Source organism: Bison bison, unplaced genomic scaffold, assembly GCF_000754665.1.
Source record: "Bison bison bison isolate TAMUID 2011002044 unplaced genomic scaffold, Bison_UMD1.0 scf7180017864508, whole genome shotgun sequence".
NCBI lineage: Eukaryota > Metazoa > Chordata > Mammalia > Artiodactyla > Bovidae > Bison > Bison bison.
The window spans coordinates 3,777,411-3,784,231 of NW_011495064.1; the positions used below are offsets into that span (position 1 = coordinate 3,777,411).

The 6,821-nt window shown below is 55.9% G+C and overlaps 1 protein-coding gene across 1 annotated transcript in view; it reads left to right on the forward strand.

The window, feature by feature from the left end:
* Positions 1–403: 403 nt before the first annotated feature.
* ZAP70 (zeta-chain (TCR) associated protein kinase 70kDa) overlaps positions 404–6,821 on the forward strand; it is a 40,044-nt gene continuing 33,626 nt past the window's right edge. Inside the window, exon 1 of the mRNA XM_010829606.1 lies at positions 404–559. The gene's annotated coding sequence lies outside the window, so the exon portion shown is untranslated. The remainder of the gene's footprint in view (positions 560–6,821) is intronic.

Genomic DNA, 6,821 nt, shown 5'->3' on the forward strand with positions numbered 1-6,821 from the left:
ACAGGAAGTGCTCTGAACCTTTGCAGTCTGGACCTACTTCTTAGGTTTCTCCTCTCTCCAGCTTTCACCTGCGTATGGAATAAATAACTCACATGAGCAGTTCAGCCATGGTCAGGCCCCAGGTCCACACCTCCTTGGGAGGGGAAAGTAGGGCTTTCTAGTTTCTAGCGAGTCTGGGGGATCCCTTTCCCTTTGCCACTACCCCAGCGCTTCTCCAGCACACAGCCTCCCTCTTCTCCCCTCCCCAGGTTTGGGAGATGCTGTTGGAAGCACCCTACTAGTGTAAGCCCACCTGTGGCTCGCCCCATTCCTCCCACTGCTGGGGGGGCTCTGCTCAGCCTGGGAAGTGCCCTCTGCCCTCCCCGGAGCACGTGGCCTCGCGATTTTCCTTGAACGCAGCACTTTGTGACTTTGACGTAAACTTCAAACACGGCCCCGTTTCCTACTCGCGCATCAAGGAAATAGGCCGAGTTTCACAGAAGAGGGCTTCCAAGAGCACACCAGGCCTTCCGGGCCGTCCCTGCCCCGCTCGGGCGTGCTGGTCTTCTGGGGCATCTAGGTGAGTGGCTGTCCTCTGGCCTTCTGCGTCCAGCACGGCCACCGACTGCAGGGCCTCCTGGGGCAGCTGGGAGAGGGGGACTCAGGTTCCGCACCCCCCGATCTGAGTGAGAAACCCTAGTGGGGTATGACCTCTTTACACCGGGCTGGGCTGTATGAGGGGGTGGTTAGCTGGTGGGGGCCCGGGCTGGGCGCTCGGGCTGCAGAGAAGCCCGAAGTGGTTTCTCGGATCCCAGTTCTTCATCTAGAACCAGTTATCTGGTGCCTTTGGGACCCGCCACCTTGCAGGTGGCCCGGGCCTTGGCGTCCATCAGCACATCCCCAGGTAAGTCATTCTGGATGAAGCAGCAGCTAGCCGCCATCTCTAGGGGTGGCCTGGATCTGGTGGAGGAAGGAGGAGGAGAGAGTCAGGAAGAACTGGGGTACCAGAAGGGCTGTGGGGCTTTCATGGGTGGTGTCCTACGGGAGAAGGAAGCAGACGTGGCCTGTGACCATCCTGAGGGAAAGAGGTCTCTCTCCAGAGCGCCAGCTGAGTGGCCATGGACGTGTGTATTCAGGGGCCCCACAGATGCTGGCTCAGTCCCTAGCCTCCTGCAGGGCCCCGTCAGTGAGACAACCTTAGTTCCAGGAAGCAGAGAAATGTCGAGAGAAAAACATGCACTCTGTCCCCCAGGCTCAGGAATATGAGGGAGCATCAACGGGGCCGTAAACAAACATCCAAATGCCGGATGGTTTGCGTGAGGGGACCCAGGGCAGGCTCCAACCATTGGTAGGCAGCTCAGGTTAAAGGGGAGATAGAGGTGAAGGAGTAAACAGCTTGAATCCTGCTCAACTGACGTGTGTCCTTGGCAAAGGACTGGCCTCTCTGAACTTCAGTTTGCCCATCTTTTAAATGCAGAAGCAAATTTTGGCGCCTAGTATGTGCTTGGCTCTTTGGCTCCTGACTGTTGGGTGAGAGGTTGGGAAAGCTGTCCCAGGCAGGGAAGGGTCTTGGCAGGAAGGAACAGGGGTTTGTGTGGTGAACAGCTCAAGATGAGCTTTGTGTCTTTTTTTAAATATTTGTTTATTGGCTGCCTCAGGGGTTAGTTGCAGCAGGCACTCGAGATTGCGCTGCTTCATGTGGGATCGCTCGTTGCCGCGCACAGACTCTAGTTGTGGCTCTTGGGCTCTAGAGCAAGCAGGCTCAGTAGTGGCCGCGTGAGGGCTTAGTTGCCTCTCAGCATGTGGGGGGCTTTGTTCCCAGACCAGGGATTGAACCTGTGTCTGCTGCATTGCAAGGCGAGTTCTTAACCACTGGCCCACCAGGAAAGTCCCTGAATGTTGTTGCTGTTGTCTCAGCCAGGGCGGCCAGTACGCCGTAGGTGCTTAATAAAGCTTTGCCGAGAGATTAGGGCCTGCGTCCTATGACAGTAAGTCCCTGGGTGTCACCCGCGGGGGCTCTTCCCCTGCCAGTGCTGTTTCCTGTCGCCGCCCGGCCTCCAGCCTTGTCGGGGACGGGGACGCGTGCCGGGCAGGCAGATGGTGTTTTGTGTGCACTCTGGAGCCAGGAGGCCGATTCAGGGCCTGACTCTGCCGCCCGGACTGTGCGTGTGCCATATGACCTTCGGCTGGTTCCTTCTTCCTGTCCCTCCTTCATGTCCCAAACCCACGAATTCTCCACACGCAGTGTTCTCGTCAGGATTAGGCGACCGAATTGCTCTCGAGTGCCTGGCATGCTGGAGGTGCTGTATATGCATAATGTTACAGTCTTTATTCTTATCACTAGTTCAGGGTGGTCTCATGGCTCCTGGAGGGTCTCCTAAGGGGCTGAGCAACCAGCCTTTTCCGTGCTGGCTGCTCCCCACCCCACCCAGAACATAGGGTCAAGGAAGTGCTTCTTTTTAAAAAAAAACATTATTATTTTAAAAATTTATTCATTTCTCTATTTGGCTGCACCAGATCTTCATTGCTGTTCTCAGGCTTTCTCTAGTTGTGCCAGTTGGGGGCTACACTCTAGCTGTGGTGTGGGGCTTATGGGGGTTTCTTGCCGTGGAGGCATCTCTTGTCGTGGAGCATGTCTTAGGGCACGAGGGCTTCCGTAGATGCGGCCCACGGGCTTAGTGGTTGTGGCCCATGGGCTTCGTTGCTCCACGGCATGTGGGATTTTCCTGGACCAGGGATTGCACATGTGTCTCCTGAACTGGCAGGTGGATTCTTAACCACTGGACCACCAGGGAAGTCCCAAGGAAGTGCTTCTTAACCGGAGCCAATTTTGCCTCCCCCATCCCCACTGGGAGCGTTCAATACCATCTGGAGACATTTTTGGTCACGACTCGGTGGGTGTTACTGGCATCTAGTAAGACAGAGGCCAGGGATACTGCTAGACACGCTGCAATGCATGGATAGCATGAGATCTCACAGTCAGGCTCTGTTGTCCCGACTCATCCCACTCTTTCCATCCCCTAAGCTTTTTCCCATCTCCCTTTTACAGTCACAGAGCCTGACACCCAGAGAGGGCTAGCTCCTTGCTCTAGTTACACAGCCCTTAGAACCCTAGCAGCAGAGGTTGGAGTTGGTGGGGAGTGGTGGTGGTGGAGAGCTGGTCTTGGAGGCGTTTGAGGTCTGAGGACCTGCCTCCAACCCCACAGCAGCCCAGCAGTCTGCACCCTGACAGTCATAGGCAGCTCAGAGTGCAGCAGCACCTGGGCCAGGCACGCATGGGAGCCCTGGAGACCCAGCTCAGAGTGGCGGATGCCGTTTCCTTATGGCCATGCACTGGAGTGGCTAGTACTGGCTGCTGGGTCAGAGGAACCTGGGTTCAAATCCTGACTGCCTCTCTTAGGCCACATGACCCTGAATATGACATTACCCCCCCCAAGCCTCAGATTTTTTAGCTGAGGAATGGGGATAAGTGAGGATTAAACAGATCATGCTTACAAGAGGTGTCATAAAGTCTTTAGCACACAGGCTATTGTTATTGTTGCTGATTTGACAAATATTCATTGGGAGGCAGTGGGAGCTACGATGAAAACCAGACAGGTGTAGGCTCTGCCTTGGGGAGCTCAGGCTGGTCAGAGATTGTGGGGCAAATGGAGACACTGATCATACATGGCCATCAGGGCTATGATGCGGGAGGAATGGGGGCCCTGGGAGAACAGAGTAGGTGACTCAGCGGGGGAAGGAAGGGGGAATCATGGAACATCTCTGCGTGGAAGGGACAGCTGAGGGGACCTGAGGCACATGGCTAGGAGAAACATGGGTGGCTTCCCAGGTAAAGAATTCACTTGCCAGTGCAGGAGACCAAGACATGTGGGTTTGATCCCTGGGTTGGGAAGGTCCCCTGAAGGAGAAAATGGCAGCCCGCTCCAGTATTCTTGCCTGGAGAGTCCCGTGGACAGAGGAGCCTGGCAGGCTATAATCTATGGAGTCACAAAGAGTCAGACACGACTTAGTGGCTGAGCATGCAAGCTGTTCCAGGCAGAGGGAACAGCCTGTGCAAAGTCTCCTCCAGTGGGTCTTCCCCTCTTCCACCATCTGTTAGTGAAGGAAGCCTCTAGGTCCTCCACTCCCTCTCCTCTCCTAGGGAAGCCCCCATCACCTCTCCACCCTCATCAGACTGCTGAGTTCCAAGAACCTGCAAAGGCGTCCCCACCCACCACAGCAGGCTACATACCCTCTCAGGTACCTGGTATCAGAGGGTAGCCTCTGCCCATCACCAAAGTTTACTGGGCACCTACTCTGTGCCTAGTTGGCACAAGCAGGAGAACAAGACAGTCTCCACTTTCCTCAGGCTTACATGCTAGCAGGGGACAAAGGCCTTGTGTCAACAAGTTGATAGAACATCACAATTTCCGTGGTAAGGAACAGTAACACTGGGTCAGTGATAGAGAAGGGGAGGTGACTTTAGAGAGAGGTCAGGGAGGGCCTCTTGGAGGCTGAGACCCGAATGAAGTGACAGATGTTGAGGGAATGGTGTTTGGGCAGAGGGAACAGCCAGTGCAAAGGCTCTGAGGTTGGACCAGGCCCAGGTTGTTCCAGTTTTCTCAACAAGTAACATAAGGAAGCCGGTGTGGCTGGTGGGGAGTGAGTGAGGACAAGAAGGTGGCAGGGCAGATTGTGCATGGCCTCAGGGGCTGCTGTAAGGACCTGGGCTTTCAGCCGGAGTGAGGTGGGAATCCTGGAGGGCTGCAAGCAGAAAAGGAGGCGGTGGAGCGAGTGGGCTAGGCCCGTGCTCAGCGCTGGGCAAGCCTTGCCTCGTGGGGTCCTCACAGCCCCCCAGCACTGGGCACCGTCGCTGGCCCTGTCCTCCAGGTGGGTCTTGGCGAGTGTACCTCCCCCCGAGATCCACATTGCTGCTACCCATAGATCTGTGATCCCATGATCCGATCGCACGCCATGGTGTCAGAAAAAGAGAGGAGCCCGTCGCCATCCACGGCACAGTGCTCACCACTGTCATGGGGACTCGGAATGGAACAAAGTTGGCGTTTTGTTAGTTGACAAATGCCTGTGCTGCCTCTGTTGTTGGCCTGTGGACTGCTGCTGCTGCTGCTAGGTTGCTTCAGTCGTGTCCGACTCTGTGCGATCCCATAGACGGCAGCCCACCAGGCTCCCCCGTCCCTGGGATTCTCCAGGCAAGAACACTGGAGTGGACTGGGGAGCAGGAAATGTGGCTTCAGGGGGGACTTGGCATCTCGGGCAGAGGACTGGGGTCTGTGAGAGGAGGCCTGGGCAGTTGGGGCCGTGCCTCCATTCCAGCAGCGCCGTGGGTGGGAATGCTGTTGATGCCGGGCTGTGGGTGGCGCACAGGGCCTCCAGACCTGACTGCTGCCACTGCCCCCTGCCTCCCTGCCAAGTCCAGTTGGATCATCTCATTCTGTCGGCAGCCTGATGCCCTCAGTCTCCCCTCTGCTGTCTCAAGGTAGGCATTTAACTGGGGCTTTGGACGCTCAGAGCCTGTTCTGTGCAGCAGTAGTGCTTCCAGGCTCTGCTACTTAGGTGTGGGGCTTGTTGTTGTTGTTGTTCAGCCTCTAAGTCATGTCTGACTCTCTGCAACCCCATGGACTACAACACACCAGGCTTCCCTGTCCTCTACCATCTCCTGGAGTTTGCTCAAATTCATGTCCATTGAGTCATTGATGCTGTGCAACCATCTCATCCTCTGCCACCCTCTTCTCCTTTTGCCTTCAATATTTCCTTCCCAGCATCAAGGTCTTTTCCGATGAGTGGGCTCTTCTCATCAGGTGTGGGGATTAAACAAAAGGGTCCTTCCTGGCAGGTCTTTTCAGGGCCTTTAATATGCTAATATATTCCCTACAACTTTTCAAAATGCAGTTGGTCCCTTGACCTTTTTTCCTTTGAAATATATTTGGGCATCCTGTGCAGAGAAGGCAATAGCACCCCACTCCAGCACTCTTGCCTGGAAAATCCCATGGATGGAGGAGCCTGGTAGGCTGAAGTCCATGGGGTCTCAAAGAGTCGGACACGACTGAGCGACTTCACTTTCACATTTCACTTTCATGCATTGGAGAAGGAAATGGCAACCCACTCCAGTGTTCTTGCCTGGAGAATCTCAGGGATGGCGGAGCCTGGTGGGCTGCCGTCTATGGGGTCACACAGAGTCGGACATGAATGAAGCAACTTAGCAGCAGCAGCACCAGCAGTGCCTGGAACAGATAGAGTTTAACCCTACCTCGCCCCAGAAAGGAGGCTTGAAGGGTGGAATTTCAGATAGAGCTGTTTAGCCAAGGATCATGGTTTCCTCCCCTCCCCACAGGGCCTGGGCTGTGAGAAAGCCTGGTGGTCTCCTGATGGAGCTGCAAACTCTGGGAAGGCCAGACGAGCATCTTTGAGTTCACGAGGAGCTCGCAAGCTCAAGGGGAGCCTGGGGGGAGTCAGCCTGGGCAGGAGTGTGGTGGGAGAGTATGGTGGGCGCATCTCCTGGGAGAGTCATGCAGTCTGTGGGGACTTGGCTCAGGACAGAAACATCTGGTCCTCCAGGAAGCTGCAGACTGGCCAGGCCCTTCTGGAAGCTGCTGCGGTTACTGCTGTCTTTGTTATTTACAAAGAGACAGGGAAGTGGGGATAAAACTGAGGATGCACGGGAAGGCTCCGGCCTCTGGGACACCTTGGACTCAGGTCCGAGGTGGGCCATCACAACTTCTGGCCCTGGACAGGGTCCCCAGGGCCGGCCTCTCCCCGCTCCCACTTCTGCACCGACCTGCCTCTGGCTACCCAGGCTGCACCTGCGGCCCCGCGGGGCGGAGCTTCTCAAACCGTGTTGTTGA